Genomic DNA, 20275 nt, shown 5'->3' with positions numbered 1-20275 from the left:
AGAGATGAGTGAAGGTGAGAGAGCATCCAAAATCGGTGAGTAAGAAGCAGAAGGAAGTCCACCATTACTTGGCGTCTTAATAAAGAGACATAGTTTTAGTTAGTGATTTAAATCCTTAATATTTTAACCCCAAATGAATATTCAAGGGTAGGATCCAAAATACAATTCACAATAAAGAAGAAGATGTTGTAATCTAATTGCGGATTTATCAAGCTAGGTAATACAAATCTACCAATTTCAATCCAATATGAAATTCCTAGATCAATTGAGATTTTTTGAATCTTATCAATTACATGTTTAATCTCATATTATGCTCTTCAATTTGTGGTTGGGAAATCGAGAAAAATAAATACGATGTGAAGAACCATCAAAACCCGTTAGACAACCTCAAGAACATTTATCATCTCAAATTGATGTGTCAGTAAACCTCACACGCTCCATCAACAATGATAATTTTCGATTTGTCCATAACTCAACTTTATAGTCCCAAATTAGTGTGTCGGTTAACCACACACTCTCCACTAACAACATATAAATAGTGATGTGCGTTTTCATGGATTAGTATACACTTCACATTTTTCCTAAAGTAACTAGAACGAGATTTTTGAAGTGGGTTCTAGTACTTTATAATATCATACTTTTAATGAGGTTATGTCTTATCAAACCCGTTCGACTAACGACCATCCTGTTGGATAAGGTGTCTATGTCCATAAATTTATTTGGTATATACTTGACCCGACCCTGCATGATCCATTTGGGTTGCACTTCACCATAACTATTGTATGGTTAAACCTTTGAGAATTGTAAGTTTATGATTTATTAATATATTATAAGTTATAATATATTAATATGAAATCATAGTATTTAATTAGTATTTGATCATAAATTAATTTAGAATTAATTTGGTGATCAACAAGATAACTAATTAAATATGGGCTCTTGTATTTATATAAGTGTGGGCTAATACTCATTTGGAATGGGCTTGTCATGCACGGGAGTCCATGGATAGTCCATGGAGCTTTTAACCCATGGATCCTTGGAAAGGAAGAGTCATGGGTATTAGGGTTTACATGGATGTAACCCTAATTCCACATACTATATAAATGGGCTTATGATGCTTGAAATTGGACTACCAAGTGTGTGTAAGAAAGGTGGCCGATTTCTACAAGCAAACATACACTCTCATAGTTTTTCCAAAGTTGGTGGTGATTTGCGATTTCCATTTGAGGCATCCACATTATTGGTGCTTGGCTCTCAAACTCCAAGGAATCAACTCACTATTGAAAGGTATGTAATTCGTCTAGCTTTTATGTTTAAAGTTCCCCATGCCATTCTAGATTGGTTATGAACCTTGGAAAACCAAATTTGCATGTATTCATAGTAAAACATATATCCAAGGTTTCTAGGGTTGCATGTACACCATAGGAGTGTTAGGATGCTCAAAACCCTTCAGTGGTATCAGAGCCTAGGATTGTTTTCATGAATACTTGATGCAAACTGTTGAAAAATCGAAAAATTGAGTTGTCTGGGCAGTGGACTCGCCGAGTCCATGGGGGGACTCGACGAGTCCAAGTGAAAATTCATCCTACTCGCCGAGTAGGTTCCTGCACTCGACGAGTAGGAGGCTGTGACTGCAGTTTTTCGACTTTTACTCCTGGAAATGGACTAGAAACATTACCCTAAATTGTTTTGGTGTTTTAAAACTTGTTTTAGATGGTGTAATGGTTATGCTAATTCATTTACAATGGCTAATATCAAAATTCCATGTTTTATATGTGTCCATATGATCCTTGAAGTTTTGATATGATGTTCATGTTCTTATGAGTTATTGTTAGATCATAGGAATTACTTGCTAAATTGTTTAATGATTAATTCTTGATCAATTATGTATTTTAATGGAATCCATAATTTGTCCTCAAGTTATGGATCCAAAGGTCACTTTCTTTAATGTACATTTAAAACACATAAGTTACATAAAAATGAAGACTCTTCACTTTTATGAACCATTAACTCATAAGTTATGAAATGAAAAGTTTTGAATAGTTTCAAAACTTGCCCTCGAGTTTTGGAATTTGTAAAGACACACACACTTTAATTCCAACCCTTAGGATTTTAAAAGTTAAAATTCAACCCTTATACTATTATAAGATTAATGGTTAATATTTATATATATGTATAAGATCAAGTCGTTTTACCGTTAGTAGGCCTCATTCACGAAACCGGACTATAAGGGGGTATAAGGTTGTTGCCTATAAAATGGCAGCTTAATGGGTGTCCACTCTCACCCACCGCTTCCTTGACTGGTGGAGGGTCGTTAGCCGAACGCGTAGGACAATGACTTTAATTCTCATTAAAAGTATAATGATTATTATAAAGTAACTAAATGTTTTTATAAATTCCCAATCTTACTTACTTTAGGAAAATGTGAAAATGGTGCTAATCCATGAAATTCACACTTTGTACCTTACCAAGTCCTTGGTGGAGCGTGTGTGGCTAACCGGCACACTAACTTGGACTAGTAAGGATAATAAAAGGGTGACTTAATGTTTTCATAGATCGGTGGAGCGGTGTGGTTAACCGGCACATTGATTAGGTGATAATATTAAGGGTACCAAGTGGATTTGCTTGGTTATTCACACCTTGTTTTGTGATCCTCGGCATCCCAGTCACAAAACTTGAAGGGCACAATAGAGATTGAAACATGCCATTGAAAAGTTCAATGACTCTCAAAAGAATCTAGGAATTTCAAAACCAATTAAAACCTAATAAATTATTTCGTTTTCATGGTGGAAACTGGTGAATCGTCATTCACCTACCTTCAAATATGTTATAGCTTAGATTACGACATCCCTCTTATAAGTTATAATATATTGTGTTGGGTCCTAGCCTTAATATTACATTTAGGTGTCTTATTAAGGACTCTATATATATCTAATCTAAACTTGTCTTTCTTCTTTTCAGATGTCTTCCAACAATGCTTCGGGTTCTAACCCTACCGGATCCTTCTCTCTCATGAACCTTTGTGGGAGAGTCATCTTCGATGGTTCCAACTTCATGGATTGGATCTGGAACATCAGGATGGTCACTCATTATGAGGATAAGGAACATGTCCTCGACAAGGAGCTTAAGGAACTCGATGAGACTACTGCTACTCTTGAGGAGATCGTTGAATACAGGACACATGAGAGAGATACCACCAAAGTGGCATGCATCATGATGGCCATGATGATAGCCGAGCTCCAAAAGTCCTATGAGGACTATTACCCTTTTGAGATGCACCAGGACTTGATGGAAAGGTACCATCAGAGTGCTCGTCAAGAGCGGTATGAAATAATCTCCTCCTTGATAACAACCCGTATGAAGGATGGTGAACCTATCACGGGCCACATGCAGAAAATGCATAAGGTATGTGGATCGTTTGCTAAAACTGAATGTGAACTTCCCAGAGGAGTTGGCAATTGATATCATTTTGCACTCCCTACCCTCGTGTTATGATCAATTTCGCATAACATAGCACATGAACAAGGAGGAAGTTACACTCAGCAAGCTTCAAGGACTTCTAAAGACCACCAAAAGTGGTCTTAAATGTAAGTCGGTTGTTACTCCTACTCCTACAGCAAGCCCTGTTTTGCCTATCGGGCAAGGCAAAGGGAAGAAGAGGAAGCACCCTTCGAAGGGTACCAAGGGAAAGTCTATTGATGGCTCCTCATCAAGTGGAACCAAAGGTGGTTCTTCTACTCCTTCTGCCATCCCTAAGGATGTTGATTGCTTCTATTTCCAGAATAAGGGCCACTGGAAGCGAAACTGCCCAAAGTACTTGCAGGATGTCAAGGATGGGAAAGTGAAACCATCCTATACAGGTATCTACACTATATTGTCTAATAACTCACCATATTCTAACTCTTGGGTCCTTGATATAGGTTGTGGTATTCACATATGTTCTGATTTGCAGGGCCTAAGAAGAAGTGAGGATGTGGAGCACGAGAAGATAAACTTAATAATGGGGAATAGGAAGGCTTCACATGTTACCAAGATTGGAGTTTATACTTTGTTGCTAAGTAGTGGGTAAAGTTAGATTTGAATAAATGTGTTTACTCGTCTGAAATAGCGAGGAATATTATTTCTTTTCATGGTTTGTACAAATAAGGGTTTACCTTTCGTTTGATAATGAATGTGGTAGTATTGATGATTTCTTTAATAATGTTCGTTATTTTAAAGCATTAACTTGTGATGGTGTGCATGAAATTGTGTTGGTTGTGGATAACCTAGGAAATAATGTGTTGTGTATTGATTCTTCTACTAGTTGGATAAAGCATCTTTGTGGCATTGTCGTCTTGGACACGTAAGCAAGAAACGTATAGGCCAACTGCAAAAGGATGGAGTCATGGAATCATTTGACCTAAAGTCATATGATAGTTGTGAATCTTGTTTCCTTGGGAAAATGACAAAATCACCCTTCACTGGTACTTGTGATAGGGGTGAGGGTTTGTTGGACCTTATACATACTGATGTATGTGGACCCTTCAAAACCGCCACAAGGGATGCTAATCGCTATTATCTGACTTTTACTGATGATTATAGTAGATATGGTTATGTCTACTTAATCAAGCATAATTCATAGACTTTTGAAAGGCTTAAAGAGTTTAAACAGGAAGTAGAAAATCAATTGGTCAGGAACATTAACATGCTTCGATCCGATCGAGGTGGTGAGTATCTTAGTATAGAGTTCCTCGACTATCTTAAGGAGTGTCGGATTGTCTCACAATTGACACCTCCCAGGACACCACAGCTGAATGGTGTGGTTGAGAGGCATAATCGGACCACGTTGGACATGGTTCGTTCCATGATGAGTCGAGCTTCGCTACCAATCTCTTTTTAGGGGTATGCCTTAGAGACTGCCGCCCGTACCAATCTCTTTTTAGGGGTATGCCTCATGAGATGTAGACTGGGAAAGTTCCCATCTTGGAACACATCAAGATTTGGGGTTGCGAGGCTTTTGTGAGGCGTGAGACTCACGATAAGCTCAAACCTCGAAGTGAGAGGTGTATTTTCATCGGCTATCCACATAAATCCTTTGGTTACCTCTTCTACAGACCCAGTGAGAATGTGGTCTTTCTGGCAAGGAGAGGGGTCTTTCGTGAGAGAGAGTTCATAAGCCAAGGAAACAGTGGGAGGAAAATTAACCTTGAAGAAATTCAATAGTCAGGTGGTGAAGGAGCCTTAAAACCTAGCAATCAACCTGAGGAGGAAACTCCTATTGTTCCGACTGACGAATATGTATCTCTGAGGCGTTCCACAAGAGTTAGGAATGCACCTGAGCATTACTATGGTTTCCATATTACTGAGGAAGGTGATACACTTATCAGTGATAGTACACTAGTAAATCTGGATGAACCTAACAGCTACACGGAAGCCATGGAAGGCCATGAGGCTGCTAAATGGAAAGAGGCTATGGACATCGAGATACAGTCCATGTATGGCAATCAAATTTGGAACTTGGTTGACAATGTACCAGGTCGTAAGACAGTCGGGTGCAAATGGATCTTCAATAAGAAGAACGACATGGATGGTAATGTACAGACTTATAAGGCGCGACTGGTTGCAAAGGGCTTTTCTCAAACTCCGGGAGTTGATTATCATGAGACCTTTTTACCAGTAGCAAAGATTAAGTCTATTAGGGTTATGTTAGCCATTGCTGCATTTCATGACTATGAAATATGGCAAATAGATGTCAAAACCGCTTTCCTTAATGGGAAGTTGGCTGAGGATGTTTACATGAGTCAGCCAGAGGGTTTTGTCAGCACAGAGTACCCTAATAGAGTGTGTAAGCTTGAAAAATCCATCTACGGATTGAAACAAGCACGTCGCAGATGGAATCTTTGTTTCGATGAGAAAGTCAACGAGTTTGGCTTCTCGAGAACTGAAGATGAGTCCTGTGTATATGTCAGAGGTAGTTGGAGTATAGTTAGCTTCTTGGTGCTGTATGTGGATGACATACTGCTCATAGGAAATGACATCCCAACCTTGCAGGAGGTGAAGTCCTGTCTTGGGAAGTGTTTTGCAATGAAGGACCTTGGAGAGACTGCCTATATCCTAGGGATAAGGATATTAAGAGACAGAAGTAAAAAGACTAATTTGACTTAGTCAGAGTACCTACTTGGATAAGGTGTTGAAAAGGTTCAACATTCAGAATTCCAAGAAAGGGGAATTACCGATCCAAAGCAATACCAAACTGAGTAAGGCTCAGAGCCCGAGTACAGAGGCTAAGATAGCTGAGATGAGTCGATTACCATATGCTTCCGCTGTTGGCTCGATCATGTATGCTATGACTTGTACTCGTCCTGATGTGGCCTTTGCATTGAGCATGGTCAGCAGATATCAGGGTATAGTGATGACTTAAGAGTAGTAGGGTATAGTGATGCTAAGGATTGGATCCTTACCCTTAGTGGGAGTGATGACTTAAGAGTAGTAGGGTATAGTGATGCTAGATTTCAGACTGATAGGGATAGCTTCTGCTCTCAGTCGGGCTGGGTCTTTACTCTAAATGGAGGGGCAATCACTTGGAAGAGTTCCAAGCAGGAGACGGTAGCTTATTCGACCTGTGAATCAAAGTACATAGCAACGAGTGAAGCGGCAAATGAGGCGATATGGCTGAAGAACTTCATCGGAGACCTTGGAGTTGTACCAACTATTAAGGAGGCTATGGAGATTTTTTGTGACAGCAATAGTGCGGTTGCCTTAGCCAAGGAACCGCGAGATCATGGCAGATCCAGACAAATTGACAGAAAATATCACTTCATAAGACATAAGATAGAAGAAGGACTCCTCGTGGCAAAGAGGGTATCATCAGAAGAAAATCCTGCAGATCCCCTCACGAAGGGACTTACAAGGGTTAGGCATTTACAGCATGTGAGGCGTATAGGGCTGAAGGATGATATTACTTTTACAGATTAGATAGCTATTTCTGAAACTTGTAAAATGTAATCGACATTTGATGATGAATAAAAGGTGTGTTTATTTATGAGTAAGGTGTTACTGTCTGTTGTCAATTATTTACTATTGTTTCAGCTTTGCATGTTTTGGCTTCCAGAATAAATTAGTTTATTCAAACTTCCACAGTCGGTCATACGTCATAAGTAAGTATCTGTGCCCCTCGATGATTTTGTTTTGACCTATGTATCGGGCCCGGTCAAAACCTAATTGATGTTTTCAATTTAGTTTTCTGTCAAACAAATCGGATATCGGGAAACAAACTGCTAGACAATAAGTACGACGTTGTTCCATGTATTTCTCCGGCTGATATCTTGAGAATAGAGGATTATATGATCACTTATATAAAATGGCGCTTCATAGTTCAACAGAGTTTTAAGAGCTACGATTGCCGGATGGTTCCTGAAATAATATAGGCAAATATAGTTATTAGACTTATCTAAGTGGGAGACTGTTGGATAAGGTGTCTAAGTCCATAATTTTATTTGGTATATACTTGACCCGACCCGACATGGTCCATTTGGGTTGCACTTCACCCGAACTATTGTATGGTTAAACCTTTGAGAATTGTATGTTTATGATTTATTAATATATTATAAGTTATAATATATTAATATGAAATCATATTATTTAAGAAGTATTTGATCATAAATTAATTTAGAATTAATTTGGTGATCGAAAAGATGACTAATTAAATATGAGCTCTTGTATTTATATAAGTTTGGGCTAATACTCATTTGGAATGGGCTTGGCATGCATGGTCCATGGATAGTCCATGGATCTTTTAACGCATGGATCCTTGGAAAGGAAGAGTCATGAGTATTAGGGTTTACATGGATGTAACCCTAATTCCACACACTATATAAAGGGGCTTATGATGCTTGAAATTGCACAACTAAGTGCGTGTAAAAAGGTGGCCGATTTCTACAAGCAAACACACACTCTCATAGTTTTTCCAAAGTTTGTGGTGCTTTGTGATTTCCATTTTAGGCATCCACATTATTGGTGTTTGGCTCTCATACTCCAAGGAATCAACTCACTATTGGAGTGTTAGGATGCTCAAAAACCTTCACCTCCATCATATTAGGGAGTGGTGGGTGAGAGTGGACACCCATTTAACTGTCATAATATTGGTTGTTTCCTTATACCCCATTATAGTATGTCTTCATGAATGAGGCCTACTATTGACTTGACTGACTTTTCTTATACATATAGTATTAAACAATTAATATTACATAGTATAAGGTGTATTTTAAAACTATTTAAAATAGTAGGTTTAAATTTTTATTTTTAAAATTAACAATGAATTAATTAATTTTAACCAATTAATGATTTATGAGTTATCCTTTAATTAACCAAATAAATTAATTTAAATCATTAAGGATTTAAGTAATTATATATATTCAATTAAAAAAATAATAAAATAATTCAATTTTAAATTATTAGGGATTATATAATTAATTTCACTTGAACAGTTTATAAAATAAATTAAATTTAATCATGATCCCAAGAACCCTTTTAATTCTCAAAAATAAGGATTTAAGGTTACTAGGCCTTTAATTATCCAAATTGTAAGGCATTCAAAATTGTAATTAAGGAAACTAGAAACCATAAGCGACGCCTATCAATTTTTGAATATAAGGAGTAGGGGCTAGGGTTTCAAATACCCTAGCCTTTTGCGAAAATTCAAGCCATTAAGTAATGACCCGAGAATCCTATTGTCAATGATGATAGTTTTCGTTACTCGAATAAGTATTTTTGAGTAAACTATTTGAGTTTTAAGGATTATAAATCGAAATAAATTAAATAAAAAGGGTGTTATTTAATACCTAAAAGAATGATCAAATATAATTAAAATGTATATAACTTAATTAACTGGTATTTTGAGTAAATACAATTTATGTGGTGGTGTAAACGATGTTGAAGGACTGAAGTGTCAATAAAAGAAATATTGTTAAGTTATTAGGGTTAGGGGTGCTTGTGATTAAATCAAGGAAATATATGGGTTGTTGTGAAAAATCATTTCTAACTCCCAGTGAGTATGCGATTCGACGAGAATTAAAGGAAGCATGCGTTTTTTTATCTTTTGGCATCAACGGAAGTTGTTAACGCCCTTCCTCATTTCATTATTGGGCTGCATTAATTGATTAAAAAAAATCCCAAATCCAATTGCTTGGGCTATGAAGTGCGACTATCAACAATAGAGAATTACGAGGCAGAGACGAGCGTGAGAGGGATTACGAGGTTGAAATCGACTCCTAGTTTCCCTCATGTGTGTATTGTCGATCATCAAGGAAGGAAGAAAAAAAATTAAGTGTGAGTAGGAGGGATTACAAGTTTGCAATCGACTCCTAGTTTCTCTTATGTGTGTGTTGTTGATCAGCAAGGAAGGAAGGAAAAAATCAAATGTGAGTAGGAGCAAGGCAATAGGAACGATCGAGAGGGTGTGAGGATGGTGCGATTTGAGCAGGTTGATTGTTTTCATTTTTTGGTTGGGTGTTGAGTTTCATCGGCAGGCAAGGGGTGGAAGCACCAAAATTGAGTCTCCAATCGGGTGTTGGAATCAACCTCTTATATTGGTAACTCCTTGATTCTTCATTCTTCATGTAATTGTTTTCCAATTAGTATCAATAATCGTGATTTCTTTTACTTTCTCATGATTTCTTGAATGGACGAACTCCATATTTTATGAAGTGTTTTATTAATTATTTTACATTCAAAATCCTCCTAGAAACACCCTTTTACATGGTGTTGGTGATTGGGAGTTGGTTGGATTAGTGAAGTCATATGCTCTCGTTTGGTGTTATTACTCGCACTTCTTTTATCTTCAATTCTAGTGATTTCTTGTGTAATGATTTTATGTGAAAAACTATGTTTTGAACTCTCCAAAAGGTCTTCAATATAGTTTTCATAAGTGTCTTAATATATGGGTAATTGGTAGGAGAAATCTAAACCTAAGTTGGTATTTCATTTTTATGAATGTATTTTGTCTTTCCTTTAAAGACAATGTACTTTGGAAAATGGTTGGAGGATGAAACTATCTTTTTACTCCCATGTTATATTTCTACTATTTTGAACTTGTTTTTCAACTATTTGGTCGATTTGAGTGTGGACTTAGTGGATTAAGTGGTTAAAAAGCCTTTAAAAATCAAAGCTTGAAATTGCAAGAAATTGACAAATCTTCCCCTCAATTGGAAAAAATATAAAAAACTCATCTAGATTTTTTTAATGATCCGTAAATTCTCAACGTTTTAATATTGAGTCTAGTTTGTGCTTGAAGTTTTCCATGACTTTTTGTTGCCTCTAACTAAGGTGAAAATCGCCTTTTCCACCAAGTGGTCAGAATATAACTACATTGATATGGAGTTTTGTAAAAATCATAAACAATTGTGAAAAATCGTTTAGACCTTTAAAAGCACTTTCTGGAAAAGATAAAATTCTCAACTTTTGGAATATGAAATAAAACTAAAAAATTTACAGGTCTAAGGGTGATAAAAAGGCCCTAAGCAAGTGGTTTTTTTAGGTCTAAAACTGAATATTTTGTTTGATATGTAATTTATGTGTTTAGGTTATGAAATTTTCACTTTTGGCATTGTAAAACTCCAATAACCTTTATTTGTATTATAATAGGGGAAAGGTTGATACTTCAACTCTTACAAGACTTGAGGTATGAAGAGGAAACACCTTAGGGAATGGTGAGTTAATCTTGTGGATTTTTAAGGTACTTTGTTAGGGAATTCCATATCTTAGATGGATTGGAATGAACCTAGGCTATTTAGGTTGCATGTGCCCCTATTGTGTATGATACGATTCTTTATGTGTATGAAAATTTAGGATGCTATATGCAAGATTCTTATTCTTTTTATGTGAGAGGTGTGTTAGGGCCATGATAGAAAGAGTGCCTTGTGTTGATTTTAAGTGATGAATTTATGCCATGTTTTCCTGGAAACCCTTGTCTATGATGATTAGGAAAAATCATGCTAGTGATTTTGTCGATCCATAATGATGATAAAGGCATGAACTTGTATATGATGTAAAATGTTTTAACTTGTATTTACTTGTGTGCATGTTTACATGAGAAGTAATATGCTAGAAAAAGATGTAAAAAATATGCATGATTACTTAGGGAGGTCAAAGTGTAATTCCTTAAAAGATGAAATAATAATATATTAATTAAAAGGGTAATACATTAGCAGGGCGATGGGTAGCGTCGGCTCCATGAGGAAAGCCAATTAGGCTTGGCTCATCGGGGAAGACAAGTAGGGTTGGATCTACAAGGAAAGCCAATAGGTTTTGGCTCTACGAGGATAGCCAAGTAGTGTCGCCTCAACAAGGATAGATTGTTTGGGATTACTCTACAAGGAAAGTCAGTTAATTTTGGCTCTATGATGAAATCCAATCGGATGGTTATTCTAGACGACCAGTTCGACACATGGTTCACCTAAATATATGTCACACCCCCAAACCAGACGGCAAAAACTTCTGGGGGTGGATGAATTCATTTGTAGTATCACAACACATGCATTATAGTAATCAAAGTACAAACAACCATTGCAATAATAAGTATAAGTTTTTACATGTGTTCAATCACTGTATATTAACACCAAAATAGCTATAGCAATAGACAGAAGACATGACTCAAAACGACTCCATTTTCTCAAAAGCTCAGGGAGTACCTGTTTACTAATTCCCTGAGAATACAAGCTTTTTGAAAAGAGAATGTCAACATAAAGTTGAGTGAGTGCATAAGTGTTTATGTTTGAAAGTATGTTTTCTGTTCTTTGAATATGTAACCTGTTCCAGAAAATCCTATATTTTCTGTTGTATATGACAAGTAGTTTTAATCTCATAAACCATTATGTTTGTAAACCAATGTTCTCTATTTGTATTCCTTAGTAAAATCTGTAAAAGTGAGTGTGCCTGGCCCCACCAGCTGTTATTGTAAACTGCAATGTAATACTTTAAAATGTATCTTTGTAAATTAGTACTTTGAAAATGTACTCATGTTTAGTTAATTATACACTAATCGTATTGTTAATATCTTTTTAATGAGTAATTATAACCATACTATGACTAGATGGCCTAAAACAACATTTTGAAGGCGTCAAAACTGTTGATAACAATTGTCACTCGTAGGCGTGTATGCTCGGGTGTAGCTAGCAGTCTGAGTGCGGGGTTGTCAATCCCAATATAGATCTATACACATTTGTTTCGATCCCCGACTGGAGATTCTGGTTATAATATCAGGACTTTACCTATGTTGTTTAAATGAATAAACAACATGAATCTATTGTCTCATAAAAAGCATATAGACGTTACGTGTATAATAGTAATGAAAACCCAATCATTATGAAATAAATGATTGATAGTATGCTCCTTGTTTAGTATACTTGAAATGTATTTGTAATATGTATACCCTTGTTTAGTTTTGAATCAAACCCTTGTTCTTGTAAAAATAGTGTACTCTAGTATACTTGACTCGTGAGTTAGGTAACTTGAATCATAAATTATACCTACTATAATTTATATGTGCTTTCTGTATTGATACTAACTGTTCATGAATGCAACCCCTTGCTCGACATGTTACAAATGTTATTGAAACTGAATGAAATAACCTTTATATTTATATACATACACAAATATATATATAACTAAAATTTAAACGACATTCGAACAAATAACCGATACCCTAAGTCCACATCCAAACAAGGAAAAGGAAATATAGCGAGTTATGAGTCCTAAGCCCTTTAAATCTTATTTATGTAAATATATTTATATAAATATGATTTTTGGGGAAAAATATAAGTTTATAAAATATTTTAAAGAGTTTAATATTTTGAAATACTTTTGGTGACTTGATGTCATTTTAACACAATTTGAGACCATTTGATTTGAAGATAATTGAAATCCATTTTGTGACATATTTTGAAACCATTTGTCGGTAACACAAAATCCTTGTGTTAGACTTGTACCCCCCCCCCCCCCTTAAAACTGTAAAAACTATGAAAATACGGGGGTATGAACTCACCTTTTGTGAGTGGTATGATTGATGATTTGATATAGGACGTTTATTTCCACAAGTGAAATCCCGTAGCACAAACGAGTCCTATTTAGCATATTATGATATAAATATGTATATATTTAGTGTTCATAATCATAAAGGTGTGTAGGAAACAACCTATGGTGTAAGAAATACTTACCAAAGAAGTGTTAGAATCGAAAATGGAAGGCTGATATGTGTTCACGGCCCAAGAAGGGTTCACGGCCCAGTGTTCTTGATGAATAAAGAACACATGAAGATCCTAAGCAAGTTTCTAAGAAGATTCAATGGTTTTCGGGCGGGTGTTCTTCGTGTTTTTCGCGTGTTCTTCATGAAAACTAGTGAAATTAACAGGTTTCAGTCTAGTATAAGAAGATTGAAGGATGTTCTTGAAATGATGACAAGATCAAGAAATGATACATGTTAGATCCTATGAAGAACTAGTGATTATCACGTGAATATGATGAGAAAGGATGAGTTTAGCATGTTCTTGAGGAGAGAGGATGTTATTGGCTGATGATACTTGAGAGAAAAGGGTTGGATTTTCGTTTGAAAGTGTAGAAATTAATTAAAATCAGCCGAAATATATATATATATATATATATATATATATATATATATATATATATATATATATATATATATATGGAAGGGGTTCACGGTCCGAAGTGGTTCACGACCGTGAACCTCGTATACAACCCGAAACCTGATCACGGCCTCGGTTCACGATCCGAATGCGGTTCACTGTTCACGGCCCGAAGGCAGTAAACAGTCCACAGCTACGAGGTTTGTTGTCCGAAGGGAAAGGAGAAGAAAGGTGGTGCGAAGTTTCTCGGATCCAACTTATTCCCTTCTTAAACACCTAATATGCTTAGGGTTTTAACATGCAAAGGTTATTATTATAACCTTAATAAAAATCCAAAAATAAAGAGAATTTAGTTCACCCAAGTTTGACTTTGGTTGCCTAAGGTTGACTTTACAAGTAGAAAATAATGGGATGTTACATTATCCCCCTGTTAAAGAGAATTTCGTCCTGAAATTTAAGATATTAAGTATACAGCAAGACTAGGGAAATAGATGTGGATATTTCTGTTCCATCTGATCCTCCAGCTCCCAAGTGAAATTAGGTCCCCGTTTTGTATTCCAGCGAACCTTCACTATCGGGATACGGCTTTGTTTGGTCCTCTTGATTTCCCTGTCTAGAATTTCAACGGGTTCTTCTACGAAGTTGAGGCTCTCGTTTATCTCGATTTCATCGAGTGGGATAACAAGAGTCTCGTCGGACAAACACTTCTTATGATTTGAGAAATGAAAGATGGGATGGATGTTATTGAGTTCATGCGGTAGATTGAGTTTGTATGCAACGGGACCAATTCTAGCAATAATATGGAATGGTCCAATGTACCTTGGGTTCAGTTTGCCACATTTACCAAAACGTATCAATCCTTTCTAGGGCGAGACCTTCAACATAACGTGATCGGCGACCTGGAATTCCAAGGGTTTTCGTCTCTTATCTGCATAACTCTTTTTTCTATCCTGAGAAGCTTTCAACCGTTCCCGGATTTGGACAATATTTTATGTGGTTTCACGAATGATTTCTGGACCAGTGAGAGTACTGTCTGCAACTTGACCTCTAGCTAGTTGTGTGTCACCCAATTCAGCCCAACACAGAGGTGATCTGCACTTACGACCGTAGAGACCTTCGAATGGAGCAACCTTAATGCTAGTATGGTAACTGTTATTGTACGAGAATTCGACTAGTGGCAAGTGGGTATCCCAAGCTTTACCAAATTCGATTACACACGCTCGCAGCATGTCTTCCAACATTTGAATCGTCCTCTCAATCTGTCCATCAGTTTTAGGATGGTAGGCTGTACTCATGTCTAACCTAGTTCCCACAGATTTTTGTAAAGACTGCCAGAAACGAGAAGTGAATCTACTATCTCGGTCAGAAATAATAGATATTGTCACACCCCTAAACCGAGAACGGCGGAAACGTTCTGGGATGGAGGACGTCATGTACAGTATCATCACAAAGCATAATAGTAAAGACAAGCAACAACATCCATTTCATTAATATAATAAATTTTAATAAAGCATGTTCTGTATAGTTTGCAAGACACCAAAAGTATAATCAAAATAAGGATGACTCTTATATGTGCTCCATCTTCTCAAAAGCTGCATCTGTACCTGTCTACTGATGACCTGAGAATACAAGTTATTTTGAAAGAGTATATCAGCATAAAGCTGGTGAGTTCATAAGTATTTAGTGTCATTGCTTGTATAAAATGTTTACAACAATGTAGTATGATAGTTGATATCAATGTTTGAAAATAGTATGCTCCCTTGAAAATGCTATATTTTCCAGTAAAAGTAGTCTTCTACCAAGACCCGGTTGGTTGCATGTTTGATCCTATTAAAATGTAAAAGTTTTCCCAGTGAAACTATCAGTATGAAAATATAGTTTTAGACTTTATTCATATAGAGTAATTGGGAAAATAATGCTTTACCCCAGCAGTATCACTGCCGGCTTAATGTAATGAAAATGCAGATTCCAGGTAGTATTAAATGTACAATACACCTCGGGGGATCCGTTTTGCCTTTAATTCTTAAAGTGTTAATTAAAGGTCTGAATGTGAACTCGTATGTAACCATGCTGATTGACGATCGAATAACTGATGACCCTCCGAGTCATATGTAAAAATGTGACATTCTGTCACCCCTTGGCCTTTCGGCTGGGACTGTAGCTAGCAGTCGGGATGTGGGAGTGTCTGTCCCGTATAGATCTATACACACAATGCCCGCTCTCCCTCCAGGAGACTCTGGTTACACGGTGATACCACTATGATGTGTCGTATCGAGAAGTAGTATGTCACATTCTAATTATAGTATATTCTCTAGTATATTGTATAATGTATTTCCTGGTATAATGTATAGAGTGTTCTCTTGGATAGCATATAGTATTCTCTTTGTATAGTATTTATCATGTATTGACTCATAACTGTACTGACTCTGGTAGATGTCATTGTAATAGGAGTAATGAGTAATATTCCTTAACTATACCTATTATAGTTAAATAGTAATGTTGGTTGCATGCCTTTGTTACACAAAGGTACTGAACTGAAGTGAAGACTTTTATATCCAACAAAAATATATATGATATATAACTAAGAATTTAATGACAGTCGGACAAATAACAGAATACCCTAAGTCCACAACCAAACAAGGAACAGGAAATAAGGTGAGCTATCAGTCCTAAGTCCTTCAAGTCTTACTTATATAAATATATTAGTATAGATATGGTTTTGAAGATAAAACAAGTTTAAAAAAGTTTGAAAACAGTTTTAGCATTTAAAGAATTTGATAAAAGGTTTGAAACACTTGAAAACCCAAAGTTTGATGGAAATCTGAAAGTAGCAATAAATTATGTAGTATGTTCTAGTTATTAATCACATGTGATTGATACAATAACTATAACAGTTCAACTTGTATTCCCCCCATAAAATCATTTAAAATCATTTAAAATCATTTAAAAGGTTGATTTAGGGGTATGAACTCACCTGCAGTGAGTGGAGTGGATGGAAGTGCCGGGTAGGATGCTAGGTGTCAAGTGAGGACTTGAACACACACACAGATCCTATGTAACATGTAGCGATACATATATGTATCTAATTAGTTATTTAATCACTAATTAATCAAGTAAGGACACTCTAATGCATGAAAACACTTTGTTTCAAGTGCTAGGAGTGCTAAGGGTTGCATCTAAGGAGAGTATGGCCTCACATTGGAGTTTACTCCCCAAATGGTGGCCCTTATGTGTGTTTACGGTTTCTGTACCATTTCCCCCATGAGTTTACGGCCATAAACTGATGGAAATGGTGCATTTGTGTGTTTCAAAGTCCTATATCTCACAAGGAAAGGTTCTAAGTTCGAAACAAAGGCTTAGGAAGTGGTTAGGGCACAAAAGGACCCCTCATTGGAGTTTACGGTCCTTGGACCATCCTTGAGAGTTTACGGTCGTAAACACTTGGGTTTACGGTCGTAAACACTTGGGTTTACGGTCGTAAACCCTTGGGTTTACGGTCGTAAACCCATGCGTTTACGGCCATAAACTCATGTATGCCTCAATCTTTTCGTGTTTTGGTGTTTCTAGCTCATGCATGCAAGTTTCTAGCCTTTTATCCAAGCATTTGAAGGTGTTAGGGGCATCAAAACACCCATTGGGGGTGTTTATGGTTTTGGGAGATCCCCAAACCGTAAACACATATGTTCTTGGGGATTTTGATGATTTTCCATGGATTAACAAGTATACTAAGTAAATAACTAGCTAGAAGGAGTATACTTACTTATATGAAGCTTGTAAGAGTGTTTAGGACCCAAAAACACTAGTGTGCGTTCTTGGTGTTTTGAAGAACACTTGAAGATCTAAATAAAAACCAATAACACATGGATGAAATGATGTATAAACACTAGATTAAGTGTTGTATGAAAGAATCTAGGAAGGAAACACTTACATTTTGGCAGATTTGAAGAAATGAAATTATGATACTTGAGAGAAAAAGCTTGGTGTTCTTGAGGTGTGTAAACTCATGCTATATGCATGAGTCCTTGGGAAATTGGTGTTTACGGCCCAAACACCTCTTGTTTGGCCGTAAACACCTAGATAAGGTGATGATTGGTTTGTTTGCTACCCCTCACTAATAACGTCACTCCCTTTTGTTTAATCGTTTGACGAAAAATAAAATAAAACACCCAAACGGACTTAAATCCGGCCAAAAATGTACCGAAATGTTTTTGAATATTATATGAAGTGTTTAACTGTAGAGATTATACAAAAGAAAATTTCGGGTTGTCACATCATCCCCCCGTTAGAGGGAATTTCGTCCCGAAATTAGAGTTTAGGCAACTAAGTTATTACAAAATAACTTAGTAAAAAGATGAGGATATTTAAGTCTCATTTGATCCTCGCGCTCCCATTTGAATTCCGGTCCTCGTTTGGCGTTCCAGCGAACCTTCACGATTGGTATGCGGCTTTGTTTCGTTCGTTTGACCTCACAGTCCATAATCTCTACAGGTTCTTCCACGAAGTTGAGGCTCTCGTCGATCTCGATCTCGTCGAGTGGGATTACAAGAGTCTCGTCGGATAGGCACTTTTTCAAGTTTGAGACGTGGAAGGTAGGATGTACATTACTGAGTTCATGGGGTAGGTTGAGTTTGTAAGCTACGGGGCCGATCCTAGCGAGGATCTTGAAAGGCCCTATGTATCTTGGATTCAGCTTTCCAAAGCGTATCAAGCCTTTCCAACGTGAGACTTTCAAAAAGGACTCGGTCTCCCACCTGGAATTCCAAAGGTTTCCTTCGTTTGTCTGCGTAGCTTTTCTGTCGGTCTCTAGAGGCTTTCAATCATTCACGAATCTAAACGATCTTCTCTGTCGTTTGCCGAACGATTTCCGGACCCGTGAGAGTGCTGTCAGGGACTCGTCCTTTAGCTAACTGAGTGTCACCCACCTCAGCCCAGCACAGAGGGGACCTGCACTTTCGGCCATAGAGGGCTTCGAATGGAGCAGCTTTGATGCTCGTGTGATAACTGTTGTTGTAAGAGAATTCGACGAGAGGTCAGTGGGTATCCCACGCCTTCCCGAAGTCGATCACACAGGCTCGCAGCATGTCTTCCAAGGTTTGGATAGTTCTCTCACTCTGTTCGTCGGTCTGTGGATGGTAGGCTGTACTCATGTCCAACCTCGTTCCTAAGGAGTTTTGTAGTGACTGCCAGAATCTCGAAGTGAATCTACTATCTCTATCGGAGATAAATCATCTATGCGAGGAAGAGGGTAACAATTTTTGATCGTAAGTTTGTTGAGTTCCCTGTAATCGATGCACATACGGAACGATCCGTCTTTCTTCTTCACGAACAAGACTGGTGCTCCCAAGGGTGAGAAGCTCGGTCTTTTAAAGCCCTTGCTGAGCAGCTCGTTAAGTTGACCGGACAGTGCTTGCATTTCAGCAGTCGCTAGACGATAGGGCGATTTGGCTACGGGGGTGGCTCCTGGGATTAAGTCGATTCGGAACTCGACTTGACGTTGGGGAGGTAATCCCGGTAGCTCTTCTGGAAAGACGTCGGGGAAGTCACGTACCACGGGGAAGTCTTTCAGGTCTTTTGTTTTCTGGCTCGTGTCGACGATGTGTGCAAGGAACGCGCGATATTCCTTACGCAAATATTTCTGGGCTTGAATACTTCAGATGATACGAAGGCTCGTACTGGGTTTGTCTCCGTAGATCAACAAGGTTTCGTTATTTGGTAGGTTTAGACGGATTGCTTTGTCGAAACACAGAATATCGGTACGATGGAGACTCAACCAGTCCATGCCCACAATGACATCGAAGCTCTTGATTGCTACGGGTATGAGGTCGATTGGAAACGAATGGTTATCTAGTGTGAGGGTACAACCTATGTAGATTTCATTAGAACTCGTTGTCTTCCCGTTAGCCATTTCTACGACGAAGGTTTCTTTTAGTGGTTGCGGTGATTGTTTAAGTAAGTGTTTAAAGTTTTGGTTTACGAAACTCCTCTCCGCCCCACTATCAAATAGGATACAATTGTAAGAGTTATCAAGAAGGAACGTACCCGTGACTACTGTGGGATCTGCTACTGCTTCATTATGGCCAATAGCAAGTAGTCTGCCTGCTCCTCCCGCATTCCCAGCCTTTGGACAGTTTCTTTTGAAATGTCCTACCTCGCCACAGCCGTAGCAGGCCTGGCTTACTCCCGAACTGGGGACCTGGGAAATAGGTTTGGGTGGTGTTCGGCAAAACCGGGCGGTATGGCCCTTCTGGTCACAGTTAGTGCAGTGCATTTCCCGGCAGGGGCCGTTGTGATGGAAAGAGCACTTGGTGCACTTGGGTAGACTCCCTGCATATGTTTTAGCTGGTACAGGGGCAGCAGGAGTAGTGGCAGCATGGACAGCCACCGTTTGTTGGTTCTTTGAAGAGGATTGGGCTGATTTGCCCTTCTTTCGGTCCCACCGCTTCCTTTTGTTGTCGAATGTCTTGGTCGGTGCAGTGGCAACCGTTGTGGTTGCTGATGGAGTGTAAGGAACTTCATGATAAATCAACCTTCGTGCCAATTCCTTGGCACTGTCAAAGGTCGTAGGGTGTGACGCTAGGACGTTCCCTCGATACGGGGGCACTAAACCCCAGATGTATCTTTCAATTTTCTTGCCTTCGGTGGGGACCATGTTTGGACAC

The sequence above is a fragment of the Lactuca virosa genome, chromosome 4 (genome assembly GCF_052849685.1).
Source record: "Lactuca virosa cultivar CGN04683 chromosome 4, Lactuca_virosa_CGN04683_v6, whole genome shotgun sequence".
NCBI lineage: Eukaryota > Viridiplantae > Streptophyta > Magnoliopsida > Asterales > Asteraceae > Lactuca > Lactuca virosa.
The sequence above is the reverse complement of the archived record's forward strand: the minus strand, read 5'-3'. Positions refer to the sequence as shown.